The sequence below is a fragment of the Oryza glaberrima genome, chromosome 8 (assembly GCF_000147395.1).
Source record: "Oryza glaberrima chromosome 8, OglaRS2, whole genome shotgun sequence".
NCBI lineage: Eukaryota > Viridiplantae > Streptophyta > Magnoliopsida > Poales > Poaceae > Oryza > Oryza glaberrima.
In genome coordinates this window covers 13012424-13027632 of record NC_068333.1, presented here as the reverse complement: position 1 = coordinate 13027632, position 15209 = coordinate 13012424, and positions in this window count along the sequence as shown.

Below are 15209 nucleotides of genomic sequence, written 5' to 3'. Positions count from 1 at the left end.
CTACGTGGCGTACACGTGGTAGTCCAGTCAGCATTCTATTTATAAAAAAAAGTTGTGGGACCCACCTATCATACACTACTCTCTCTTCTCTCTCTACTTCTCCCCAAATCAAACTAACATCCCAAAACATTCACATCACAAATCTTAAGTTACTTGTACACACAAATCAAATACATCACAAATCTTTAAAAAATTACACACAAACCAAATACATCACATATTATACATCTCAGATCCATACAACAAATCATAAAATTATACATCTCAGTGAATCACAAATTGTAAAAAAAAAGAAAAAAGAATGGATGCCGGTAGCGCCGCCTGCCGCCGCTCGCTACTCGGCCCGTGCTCGGCCGCCTACTGCGTGCGGCCCTACCAGCCGCCTGACGCGTGTGGGAAGGGAGTAGGGGGAGGAGGCGGCCCTCGCTGGGCATGGGAGGAGGAAGGGGCGTGCGGGAAGGGAGGAGGGGGAGGAGGCGGCCCTGGGCATGGGAGGAGGAAGGGGCGTGCGGGAAGGGAGGAGGGGGAGGAGGCGGCCCTCGCTGGGCAAGAAGGAAGGGGAGGAGGGGGAGGAGGAGAGGGAGATGGATTTGAGGAGAGGAGAGGCAGGTTGTTGAGGAGATTGAGGCCGGTGTGGGGGAGAGGATAGAGAATAGGGATTATATACTACACGTGATTTTAGTTGGGAGTAAAATCTAAGAGATCTTCAGCGGGCTAAAATGGTGATCTTTAGTTCCGGTCTGCCCATTTGACAAGGGACTGACAGGGATGAACCGGGACTAAAGATCGTATAATGCTGTGGGGTTTTAAACCGGGCTTTTTGTAACCGGGACTATTGTGGCTTTGGGCGACCGAGCAAAGATCAGTTTTGCAGTAGTGGCGGTCAGCGGCTAGCCGGCGACGGCGGACCACGACAGGATCCACTTGCTCTGCCCGCCGTTGTTGTAGTACAGCCGCGACAGGAGGCTCGACGCCGGGAACGCCGTGAGCATCGCGCCGGCGCTGAGGACGAGCAGCAGCCAGAAGGACAAGGGCTTGCTGCGGTACGTCTCCGTGTAGGAGGCAACCATCGCTGCTGCCTTCTGATACAGAGAGCGATCTGCTGCCTCTGATGAGGTCTCCTCCATTGCTGCAACTTCTCGTGCTGTACATGAAAGGGACAAATATTCAGAAGATTTCAATATCTAAATAAAATTCAGAAGATTTCAGATCCTGTCTACAGCTCCAGCTCGGTGAAGAGGAGTATTTGCTGAACAATAACGTTGTGCTAACATCTGAAAACATGGTTAGATTGATAGTAACTCCAGAAATAAAAACAGAGTGAATGGTTGATTGCCTAGAGATTTCTGCAGTACTAGTATGATCCCACGGGGCGCGCCTCCTCCCCCGCGGCCCCATCGTCGTCGGTGGGGGCGGGGGCGGCGGCAGCACGCCCTCCCCGTGCGCGAACTCGAAGAGCGCGGCGCCCGTGTCCCGCAGCGACATGGCGTACACCGAGTGCACCGCTGCGAACGCGTTTCGTGCCTGCACGGCGGACTTCATCCACTGCCTCCGCTCCTTGCATTGTGCCACCGCCTCCTCGTTCTCGATCCGCGACTGTGCGCACCCTATAATCCCTCTCGACCTGACCTCTCCCTCCCCCCTTACCCACCTCCCTCACTGCATTGCGCACCTACGCAGCCAAGCCAACCAGCGACCAACCAAACCAAACCCACCCCTCCACCCACCAAGCAACTCACCTCAGAGCTCAGCATGGCAACAATGAGAGCGAGACGGGGGAGTGGTGGTCGTGGGCGAGTGGATCTAGGAATGGATGTTTGCCTCGTTGGGTGCTCGTCCCCGCGCGCACGCCACCGAGAGAGAGGGGGGAAGCCGCGCCGAGCTCCTCATCCCCCGCCGCCGCTGCCTCCGCGTCACGCGCCGCCGCCACCGCCGACCCGTGGGACGGTGAGAGAGAGAGAGGAAGAGTGAGAGAGAGAGAAGTGAGAGAGAGAGAGAGTGAGAGAGAGAAGATAGAGTAGTGTATGACAGGTGGGTCCCACAATTTTTTTATAAATAGAATGTTGACTGGACTACCACGTGTACGCCACGTAGACTAAAACCACCGCAGATTGGGTCGAGTGAGGTAATTCGTCCGGTATGCATAGTTGGGAGTGAAGAATATCCGGTTTTGTGGTTCGGAGGGGGGTAATTCGTACTTTTTCCTATACACAGCCATTTAAAGCTAGTATATGCATTTATACAGGCAAATTTAAGACATGTTCACCACTGAGGCAGCGAGCAAATAGGCAGACTAGCATCGGCCACTCACAGCGGACAGAGGGGGCGCCGGAGAGGGCGTGCTCCTCCACGGAAGGCCACGACGGCGAACCGGGATGCCAGCATGGACTAGAGGAGAGGAAGGGGAACGGATACACGGGTGAGGAGTGGGAGGAGTGGCCACCTGAGGATTTCGCCACACCGAGCCGCTGGCAGCGGCGTCGTGCCGCTGCCTGCCGGGAGGAGTAGCGAAAACCTGCATCGGGGAGAGATGCGGTGCCTGCGTCGGGGCGAGATGCGATGCGTTGGACCTGATGCGAACAACCGAAGAAAACATCCCATGCCAAAATTACCCCTAAACTATATTAGGAGATTACTAATCTACCCTATAAAATTAACGGTCGAGATTAATTCTACTTGTAGTAGAATACGTTAAGTAGAGAGCACCGGAGCGTATCTCAACCCAAAGCCTAAATGAAAACCAAATCCTTTAGGTCACTGGCAGCAACGATATCTTCACCGGCCGTTCAACATCTTCATCAACTTTTTTTTTCTTTGAAAATAGATTAAAATCTGGCCTCTACATCTACAATGGATATACACAGCCCATCTTCATCAACTGTTCATCATTGATAGCACAAGCAACGCCATAGTGTTGCACATATATTTGTGTAACCCGGCATCGGCACGTAGAGGGAGCCAACACACATGCCATAGCGTTGAGCAAGTGTGCAGCCCGGCCAACAGAAAAGTCAAGCTGTGGGAACAAGATCCCGACGATGAAATTCTCATCGGTAGGTCTTCATTAATAGATCCAGGAACAAGATCTGGTGATGAAATTCTCATTGGCAACTCTTCACTTAGAGATAAAGGAAACCGATGATGAAATTCTTATCGGCTAGTCTTCACCAAGAGTGATATTGAGGAATAAGATTCTGGCGATAAAATTCTGATCAGCCGGTCTTAATAGGCTGTGTTTAGATGGTGGAAAAGTTGAGAAGTTGAGAGAAAGTTGGTAGTTTGAAGAAAAAGTAGGTAGTTTATGTGTGTAGGAAAGTTTTCGATGTGATGTGATGGATAAAAAGTTGGGAATTTAGAGGAACTAAACACGGCCATAGTAGAGATCAAGAAACAATACTTAGGAGATGAAATTCTCATCAGCCGGACTTCACTAGGCTGTGTTTGATGCTGGGTGTTCCCAACACCTCTCCCTCGTATTTCGCGCGCATGCTTTTCAAACTGCTAAACGGTGCGTTTTTTGCAAAAAGTTTATATACGAAAGTTGCTTAAAAAAATTATATTGATCTATTTTTAAAAAAAAATTAGTAAATATTTAATTAATCACGTGCTAATAGACCGCTCCGTTTTCCGTACGTACTGTGTGCACGTTGGGAGCCGGCCGTAGCGAACACACCCTAAGATAAGTGATCAAGGAACAAGATCCCGGCAATGAAATTCTCATCTGCTGGTCTTCACCAAGAGATTGAGGAATAGAATCTCGACGATGAAACCCTCATCAAGTAGTCTTCACTAAGAAGATGATCATTGTTCATCGTTGAGCTAATTACCATCAACGGTGTGTACGTGTGGGCAAATACAAGGCTCATCTGGCCTCATTGGCATTAAATCGTATAATCTATCTTGTGGGTTTTGAGTAATCACTTGTATAAACTTGGGTGGAGTTTAAGTATCATTGGCAATGGACCAACCATAATTTATACATAGGTGCATTCCCTTCGACTTTAGAAGGATTACAAATATGATCAGTCTGTGTCACACACGGGAGGTGTACCATCCCGAAATACAACCATCCACACCGATGGTGATGGTTTCGACGAGATCCGTTTCCAGTGCCGGTGGTTGGTGTTATTGAGCAAGTTGCTTGATCAAAGGTACGAAGGCACTCTTTGTTTAGGCTTAGACTTATTGGCCTAGACTTTTAAGTCAGTTTATTGGCTTATATGATTTATAAGCCGGTGGATTTAATGTCCTAAGTTTAGTGGTTGAGTCATACATCTACCTCACATAAGCCAAAAAAGCTTCTTCAACCTAGCTTTTGGCTTAATAGTGTTAGGCCCTCTTTGTTTAGGCTTATAAGCCAACTTATAAGTTGAAAAGTCTAAGCTTAAACAAACAAGCAGCTTTTCCGTTTGGCTTTTTTTAAAGCCATAAGTCACTCTAACACTATTAAGCCAAAAGCTAGGTTGGAGAAGCTTTTTTGGCTTATGTGAGGTAGATGTATGACTCAACTACTAAAGTTAGGACATTAAATCCACCGGCTTATAAATCATATAAGCCAATAAGCTGACTTAAAAGTCTAGGCCAATAAGCCTAAGCCTAAACAAAGAGGGCCTTAGAGTGGCTTATGGCTTCAAAAAAGCCAAACGGAAAAGCTGTTTGTTTACTTAGGCTTAGACTTTTTGACTTATAAGTTGGCTTATAAGCCTAAATAAAGAGGGCCTAAGCATGTCTGACCCTATCAATCAGACTGCAGATGTACTATTTGATCTTTTGACGACTAAAACAAAGTCGATCACTATTGTTAGATTGATCATGTCTATTAAGCTATACTGTGATATTTGCCTCATGTTCACACACGGGAGCAATTCTTCCTTGAAAATAACAAGATTGTTTCTTTAAAAAGCAACGCTAGCCACAAGGGTAAGGCGTTCAGATTCAAAACACACATCGACATCATGGTCGAGTGTCAATGACATTAAATGGCCTCAATCATCATCTACACTACGTGCGAGACTGACAAGACCTGACGATATCTTAGCTAAAAGCTGACAAAACTGCAACCACCAAAATGTACCTTGTGTCGATCACTAACGATGCTATATGAAACCATGGCCGAGTGCCGACGAGGCTAGGTTACTATACTATTAACACGTCCAAAATGGATGGGAAATGGATACACCATTGCAAGGCACAACTAGGCAAAAGCAACTACAAAGACCATATTTGATGAAGGCTGGAGTACGTGACAAGGCATTGACGAGGCAAAAGTCACTCCCTTCACAAAATTTCCTCTACACATCAGTGTGATGATAGTGTACTATTTTCAGGTTTTGGCGAACCACCCGTTCCACATTCACTATATTCACCATTAAATCTGCACTAACCTCAACCTTCGACGAGCAATTAATTTTGAAGGCGATGACCATGAGCACAGCTTAATCGAAGGTGTTCGATAGGCTTTTTCCTACAAATGTAATTAACTGATTGCCTCATTGCTAGATGCCAGGAATCAGCAGATTGCACGTCATACAGATGTATATAAACTATCCTCGCGAAATCAAAATGCAGACTCCTATGGGAGCCCCGTCTATTTGTAAACACTCATCTATGACTAATAAAATATTGGGTTTCCTGTTAATTCGTGTTTCGTTGTTTTGTTTTCATCAAATAATACCCGTACTCTTTAAAACCAGGTATTGAACCCTCTTCAACTATCAAAACCATTTAGTTCACCCCTTGCACAAATTGAGGTGATTTTTGTTTATATGATGAAGTGGCCATTAGATCAGCAAAAATAATAATAAAGAATGGTAGGCCTACTTGCCTATGACCATCTTCCTACACCTATCTATCCCTTCCTTTCTTCTCCTCTCCTGATCTCTGCTCTTCACTTTGTACCAAAGCATTCGAGGGACGACGTTGTCCCTAGGGGTACAGCTGGCAAACTCCTCCCCGAGGCCCACTACAGTCTTAAGATGGAGATATGGAGAGGTAGAGAAGGATTCATTGTTGCGGTCCAGAAGCCATTTCAATGGCTCCTCACAAAGGGATGCTGTTGATGGGCTCCTCCCAAGGCCCACACTGCCTTGATATGGAGAGAGAGATGGGGGGAGCTTGGGGAGAGGGAGGGATCTGGATGTTTCAGGACGGTGGCCACATCGATATAACGGTTTCCTGATCTCTCCTTTCATTTCTTTTTTGACCAAAGCACTTAAGGGGCATCAATGTTGATTGGTTGTGCTTAGGGCTACGTCCTTCCGCTGTTGCCTGGTTGTGCCGCTTGCAAGATCAACGTTCGCATGCTTCCTATTTGCCTTCATCCTCACCACAGGAGGAGGCCATCTTTATCTAGCACAAGACGGTCAGAGAAGAAGGCAGAGGAGCTAGAGAGGCGGTTGACTATAAAGGTTGATAAGACAGTTAGTAATGGATGCCACTTGGCACCGGCTTGGGGGAGGAAATTTTGAGATAAAGAGGGAAGGGCAAAAAAAAGGAGTCGGGACTCTCAAAATATGTAGGTGGATCCACCAGTTTTTAATTTTTTAAGACAAATGCAAATTATTGAGGAGATTAAATAGACCTATATGTATTGATCATTTTTTATCATTTTGCCGAGTTGTTTATCAACTCCAGCCATCTCCGATTCTCAAAATTTTATCGGTGCTATAATTTGTGAACTCTGTTGTCTTGCACATTCCTCCGCATCTATTTGCAATCTGACACTGAATCACTAACACAGCTCCCCATGAGGCCACGACCCCACCTATCGAATTCCAGGTCCCAAACACATTTTGACATGTGTACATGCAAGCCTTTTGAATATTCACAAAAGAAAATACTTCCTAATTTTTCCCACCTCAAGTTCATGTCCGAGTCCTTATGTCCATGCATTGGGCTACCTTTAGCTTTATTAGAACTCGTAGCAATAAGACCCTAAATAATATAACAGTACTTATTTAGACTACATACCCAGAATAATTAGATGGTCATTTTACCTTTTTAGGTTATTGTGGAAATTTCTTGTCACACCCCAATCAGGTACCACCGTACAACGGCACCTGACAGGAGCGTGTCGTAGGAAAACGGCGCGAACCGCTTCGTACGAAATCACGATCTCAGTACCAGTCCCAGGACTTAGCGCTGGTACCCACGGTGACAAATATGAATCATTGCAATCCTTAAAATAAATAGAGGACTTATTTACCTTAACTTAGGTTGCAGCTCAGAACTGCCCGAGAATGCAACCGACGACACGGACGAGGAAACACCAACAGCAGCAGCAGCAACGGAACCAACGAACTAACACCCAACACCACAGGCGATGGCTGGGAACCAGGACGAAACCCTAATCTTCACTTCGCTTCATCTTCTCTTCAAGGCGAAGGAACTATATATATTTATATAGAGCAAGGGTGAGTACTTTCGTACTCAGCAAGTCACGGGAATTTAGGTGTTTAATGCAAGCTTGGAAGAGAGGCAAGGTTGTTTTGCAAATCCTTTATTTGAAATCATTTTGAAATCACTAAGTGATTTATTTCTTTTTAAGTTTGGGTCGAAAGAAGACTTGCGTCTTGATTCGACTTAAGAGATGCTTTTCAACAACTCAAATGGTAATGTATCGACCTCCCGGGTCAGATCATTACTTATCGGCTCCCAGAGCCATTTCACTTGATTAGGCGGCTCCCAGAGCCTTTTTCATTTTTGCGGACTCCCAGAGTCCAGCTGCCCAGCAGCAAAGCAATCCGCTTCCACTTGGGAAGTCTAGTCTATGATGCCCGCTGACATCCCGAATCACACAGATTCGTTTCTGACCACTCAGGTCATCCATCTACCACATAGGCTGATTCTGGTTACGATTCCCATTCCACAACAACTTTTCGCAAAGCACAGGCAATCAAATCTACGCAACGGGAACCACCTCACATCCGCCCATGACCGTGGGCACGGCTGTTCGAACAGTTAGTTAACCTCTGCAGAGGGGTACACTTTACCCACAATACACGAACTTACTCCAGACACTGGCCGGTGTCAGAGGTTCGCGACAAAGCCTTTCCCAAGCCGACCCAGGGATACCTCATGCCACATAGAAGGATCAAATCCTCACATAAATTTAGGCCATTTTAGTTTTCACAAATCAAACTCCAACCATCTTGATCGGTAAGTTAGCAAGCTTCTCATTCTTGCCTTACCAGGAACCCGGTTTGGCTCCAACCGACCCCGCCCCGGCGTTCCCAACTATTGGCATGCGAGGTTTCCCTGAACCGACTAGTTAACTTAGCCAGGGTGTCCCATTCCACCTTGTGGTTGCACTTTGATTATGCTCGATGAGTTTCCCACAGGAATCGGTCCTTATATGCGAATACGGGACAGCGCCACGTAGGCACAGCTCCCGCATCGCGAGTTTTCACAATTCATTTTATTTTTCAAACACACCGACATCACATGTCGGGTTTTCAAGGCTTCACAAACCCATTTCCCAAGTTTTCGACAATCGACGGTGTATGTGGGATATTTGGTATGCGCGCTCAGAGAGCACGGATACTGAAGTACCACAAGGGTGGAGCGACAAGGAATCAGGGTAGTACAACCTACAGGAGTTAGTGCGACTACTGGGTAGGTCCGTCGGTTTGGCACGCAAACCGAGGCCAAGCAAATTAAGTGTGTGATTCTAATAATGCAAGTTGCAAACAAAGTAATAATGATTTTCCAATTATAGGAGCAATTGATCAAAGGGTGACTTGCCTTGCTCAAGGTCTTCATTGAGCTTCACGAATCTTCGAGAAATCCACGATCGATGAAAATCCGGTAACCGCAACTATACGCAAACAATTAAAAACCTACACAAGACCCAAAAGATCCTAGTTAGACTAATTAATAGTGCCATTAGATAGATCTCAATTTTACAGAATTACTGGAAGTTGAACGGAGTCAATCGGAGTTACGGATAGAGAGATATGGATTTTCTAATCAAACGAAAAAGGATTTAATAATTTATTAAACCCTTTTTGGAAAGAAATTGAAGGAGGGATGTGATTTAGACTTCCTCGGGGGCTTGGGCGTGGCCCGAGAGGAGAGGCGCGGCTCGGCCGAACTAATGGGCCGGCCGGCCCGGAGAAGCGGCCCAAGGGGCACGGGGAGAGTGAGGAAGATGGAGGGCCGGTGGGCCGAGTCCACCTTGCAGGGTCCCGAGTAGGGCCCGCTTGTCGGTGGCGCGGCTCACCGTGGGAGCGGTGCATGCGGCGCACGCTAGGGTTCGGGTAGGAGTGGCGCACGGTCTGGTGCACCGGGTGGACCGAAGGGTGGCAGGCCCACGCGCAGCCGTTAGGCTCTCCGTGGACCGCGCGCACGGGAAGGAAGACGGAGGGAGGGGGTGGCTGACCGGCTTGGCCCGGTCAAAGCCGAGGTGGCGCCGACGTGGCGCTTACGTGGCAGCCACGTGGGCCGGCGGGAGGAGGAAGAAGGGGAGGCCGAGATGGACGGCGGACGGCGGCCGAGTTCACCGGAGCTCGTCGCGACGATTCGAGAGAGAGGGAGTACACCGGAACGATGGGACGGATGAGAGGGAGTGAGCCACCGGATCGGATTCGCTGGAGGGAGGCCGGCGACGACGAATTGCGGCGGCGCACGCCGGCAGCGAGAAAAGGAGGAAACTTCACCGGAGCAACAGGGGTTCGATTCAAAGGGGTGGGAGCATCTCCGGGGTTCAAGGAATCCGTTTCCGGCGCCGGATGGGACGAAGGAGTACCAAGGAGGGCCGGCGACGAGCGGCGGCCTCCGGGAGCAGACGGCAATGGCGGCGAGGCCATGCCGGGCGGCGGAGGGGCTCGGGGCAGCGTACACGCTCGTTCGGTAGTGCTATGGGTGCTAGCTCAAAAGCTAAGGGCACGAGAGAGAGAGAGAGAGAGAGAGAGCAGGGAGGGAGAACGGAGGAGGCACTGCCGAGCCGGGCGCAGTGATGGGCGGCCGATGGCGCGGGGCGAGCTCTTCGGCCTCGGGCCGGGGAAGGGGAAGGAGAAGGGTGCCTGGAGTCCCCATCCGCTCCTATCCTCCTTTGCTAATCTATTTGCTAAGCTCACAGAAGAGCATATGTATGCAATTGGGTAGTGTCGCGGTGACACTATAATACATGCAAGAAATGCATCAGCCATGCTCTAGGGGATGTGCAGATAGTATGTGCACCTAGAATGCAAGCCATCATCTATTATAACTAGCAACTTTTAGATTCCCAGCGAGACGATTCAGTTTGATAAGACTAACATGATACACTTGATTGCTATGCATAGCGATATTTCCTCTATCAAAATTTGGTAAAAAGAATTTAACAAGGCTGTTAATTCACTCATCACTATGGTGGAAGCAAAGCAGAAGATCTGTCCGCAAGATTTCCTACTGGACAAGATATATTCATAGTAGATACCTACAAGACTTCGGGTTTAGATATTAGTATTTGATCTTAATTTCTAAGTTCATGAGCTCTGATTAGTAGAGTTTAACATTGATGATTGTAGATTTGTAGCTGTCATGGGTGGATGTAAGAAGTAAAATGGGTGGAACGAAGAGTTTATTACTTAGGTAGAATAAGAAAATAAAAATTGATAATTATCAGACCACGATCTTGAAAGTATTTGATCTTTGTTACAAAAAGTCCTAAGGATTCGGTGATTGGAGGACTCGAAATCTAGAACTTTTTTTAGATTGCTTTGAAGTCAGGGAGGGAAAGGCAAGGGGAGGCAGTCACTGTGTGGAGATAAAACCATCTATTCCTCCATTCTTTCCTAGAGGTGGGGCAATTAAAGGGGATGTACTTGTCCCTGTTGACGTAAAACACGACGACTTGGGAGATTCGCTTCACTCCAGTGCAGGTCTAAGGCTTGCCTCTAATGCTAAGAGCGTGCCAGCTAGTTTGATCTACAACTAACAGGAGAAAACAGAAAAACGTAATTAGATGAACGATTGCCAATCGGCCAATCGAGCCGAGGACATATCGTCAGGACCCAGCAAATACGGGTAAACCTAATCGGCTGTGGCTTTATGATAGTCAATGAAAGCAAAACCCTAAATATGCCCTATCGGCTGTAATATTGCCTCTTTAGCTTTTATGAATTATTTTAAGACAATATTACGGAAATAGCTGATAGATCAATATTTAGAGCAAAAATAGATAATATACTGGCTAATACTCCAATATAAACTTATGTGAGTAAATTAATCTATATAAACATATCAAATAGGAATTGATCACCAGATATGAAGTTTGGGCAATATCAATCTAACTTGATGCGTCTATATAGAACAATCTAATCATATAAGTAGCAAATATATGTAGATAGACCATGAAACATATGCTATCATGCATATTAGGTAAGATCAGCTGAAACCCCGATATTATCCTTAATTATGATTAACTCCAGGTTAGTTTTTACGATTCTAAATACGGCTAGGGATGATGCATCACAAAGTATACAAAGAAGCACAAAGTCTAAACAATCAAGGAGTTAAACACTTTTCAGGATGGTAGATACCTTAGTTAATCTAATCTAGTAAGACGATTTAGCCGATACCAGTATAAACCCTAAAACAAGTGTCAGTCGATAGAACTAAATCGAGATACTAAGAATAGATTAACTAAGATATATGATATCAATAACCACGATAAAAGGACTAATACATCTAAAACGACATAATAGCCCCGATAGCGCAAGCCATCGAGACAAGTTACCTTTTGTCGAGAAATTGCAGCCGATGCCTCGACTTGAAGCAAGAACTTGTCGAAAAGTAAAACAAAAAGGGTGACGCTGCACCGAAAGTTGTATTGATTGATTTCGATCCCTTATTACAATGCCCTGGGGTTCATATTTATACCTCGAGTACAAAACTTGTCCATTACGGACACGACTCACACTTTCCTAAAGATAAAATACAAGCAACTCTTACCATAACTCTAATTTAAATCGACAAAAATATCCTAATTAATAGATACAATTGCCTTAAATGAGCTCAATCTCTATACGGCAATATCATTTATTCCAATCTAGGCCCAACCCAAGTCCAAGTTAAACCATATCGGTTGCTTGCCATATCGGTAGTCTGTCTCCAACTTTGTTTCCAGCCGATGCAATGCCTAGTCGACGCACAGTTCGATTCTTAATCCAACTCGATTCTGCACCAAATCCGCCTCGAGTATGATGCAAAATTCCGTTGTTAACAGTCCTGCATCCCATCTCTAAGGCGAAGACCATAGCAGCCTGTGATCCTTGATTGCTCCATGAATATAACCTCGTAAAATTATCTAAATAGATCTAGAAAGGATCACGCTCCGAAGTACACCTCACATAGGTGGGTGATGATGCTAAGGAAGGCGATCGAATTTGGATTCAAGTGAAGGAGGTGTAGGTCACAGTAATCAAGGAAGAGAATCCACATTTGACAAAAGAAGAAATGATTATGATTTTTCCAATAGCAGGATAAGGATCGGTACCACCTTTTGTGCGCTCAATCGCCCGAGCATTTGGAAGCGCCCCATCGCACTGGAGCTTGTCCATGGCCGCCTTGTTGACATTGGACTGTAGGAGATCGATGGCGAACTTGGTGGTGGAAGGGAAAGTTTTGGTTAGGGTTTTTCTGTGCGTTGTGGTGGATTGGGAGCGGAAAGGAGGAAGAACAACAATACTTGCAAATGGAACCCAAATGAATCTCAGAAGCGAGTTTTATAAACCACAGGTGATGATTCATATTTTGAGAAAGGTTGTCGGTGATATGGGCCCGGGGGTACCGGGAGTACCGAACTTAAAAGGCAGGAGCCGCCCTCGGCATCCACGTGGCGCTCACCCCGGGGGGTCGCACCCATGGACAAGTGGAAGCCGCCCGTACCTAACCCGAGGGGTCAGGCTGCCCCGACCCCTCGGGGTGGTCCCCACGTGACCACCATGCAAAGATGATTCGTGGACGCCCCTCCGCACCCACCTAACCACATTTAATGCGGGCGGAGCGGGCGTTCCTCGCCACATTAAATGTGGCGTGCCGCTCGCCTGACCGAATCTTGACCGAACGTGACCGGTTGAAACAACGGACGAGACAGCAACAAGCCACGCGCGGTCTGCCCTAGTGTCATGCGGAGTGCGGTAGGTGCGCCCTGTCCCATCAAGATGACGAGAGACACAGCGCCCGGGACAGCGTTCCCGACACATCCAAGCCTCAAGTCTACAACCATTAAATGAAGAATGACAGGGATCCTCCTCCATATCGGCTTGTGTCAGCCGGCATGATTTGATGGGGCCCGTTCAACAGCCGATGATCGAAATTTCCAAGCTGTAGTGCAAGACACGCGTTTAATCTAGAGAATATTTGCCCTTTTTACTGGACGGCACATCCGATGCGTGTAACAACCCCTTGGAGTATAAAAGGATGTGGACATCCAGTGAGAGGGGGAGGAGAGAGGAGAATAGGAACACTTGACTCTAGTCTGTACACCAGAGATTCAGAGACTTTCAAAGCTCAGAAAAATCATCATACACAGGAGTAGGGTATTACGCTTCTTAGCGGCCCGATCCTGTATAATCTTTCCTGTCTCGCCCGCTAGGTCGCGGCCCCGACCCCCCTTGTTTCTTTCTAATACGCCCAGTTCCTCAATCTACACCCACTGCCCCCGGCTGAACTGAAGAAGGAGGGATCTCACAATCCCCTGCTCGAGGAGTTCATCCTCCAACAAAGGCCAAGAAATATTTGGCAGAAGTTTAGTGGTTGTCCTTCTGTGGTGGTGGTGTTCTGACTTCACTCCAAATTCAAAATTCAGTAATTTTCTAGCCTAGTGCTAGGAAAGATGACTTGTTCAAGGACTATTTACCTACTTGTTTTCTCAAGTTCGTTTTCAAGGGCTACTACCAGTGATACGAATTAGATATACCTCCTATACTTAGATTCGTGACCACCAAAAGTATTGCATACCTAACATTATGCAGAAAGGTATATAAGAACAAGAACTCCTTCCACGGAAATAGAAGATATTGGATTCTAACATGAGGAAGGCAAAGTCTTATATGCTCGTATCCTACAAGGGCTCTTTGAATTCTACTTGGATAAGAAGTTGTCTACTTATATAAATACAACGCCTCTCTAGGAGGGGAGGGCATCGAAAAATCAAAAGCCATAGCCACAAGCCACATTGCAAAATCAACCAGTAGGAAGACAATAGCTAGCCGTCGACTTCAAGTAGTCGGATTAGTTCACGGCGAATACTACTCCCTCTATCCCATATATAAAGTGTGATCAAAGTTAGCACGGTCTCCAAAACTAATATTTAGTTTATAATTTCTTATATACTATAAAATTTTTATCAACAAAATTATAACCATATGAAAGTAAATTTAAATCTCAATCTAATGATATAGTTTTTAACAAACAAAATTCATTTCATATTACACTAAGTGTTGGTCAAATGTTTTAAAGGTTGAATCTTGAAATACGTGCACACCTTATATTATGGGATGGAGGGAGTAGTTGGTAGCTAGTTTGCTTCCCTATTATAATAAAGTGATACAACTTAGAGCTATATATAAAGTGAACTAGTTATTATCTATCCTGAGGTCCAAACCAGTATAAAAATCCATTCTCCCACCTACTTTACCTCAATCTCATATAACCTTAGTATCAACGTTTTCTATACTATGCAGATATCGTGGTCGGGAATAGCCCCTCGATATATATTATTCTGGTTCTGAAAGTTTTTTATGCCAAAATTTTGTATTACCAACTAATTTGTCTTGTAGCTGGTCTGAATCAAACTATGACGCTGGAGAAGTATGGTTTGCTTTCGCCTTCTCTGGTTAATCTAGTTGGCTGAAAGCACTGTAGCACATGGTTCAGAATTCCAACCGCAGAAAATGTCCTGCAGGTCTTCAGGGGCAGTCACAGAAGTCACAAACCATCTGCCGCCTATAGCCAAATGATTCGACAACATGCACGTAGACGTACGCGTGAACTACATTCGAAACCAAGATGAGCACTCGCAGAAACGTGCCCGGATATTTGAAAATAATAATCGAAAAGATGATTCATGCCTTTGCTAGGACAGTAGGAATTTTATCAGATTTTCGACACAAGGTAAATATGTATAGCTCACGCACTTTTAAATTTAGTTGTTGCAAAGAAAAGAAGACCGAGAAATCTTCTGTAGAGAAAAATTAAGTAAAATGTAAGTTAGACCATTGCCA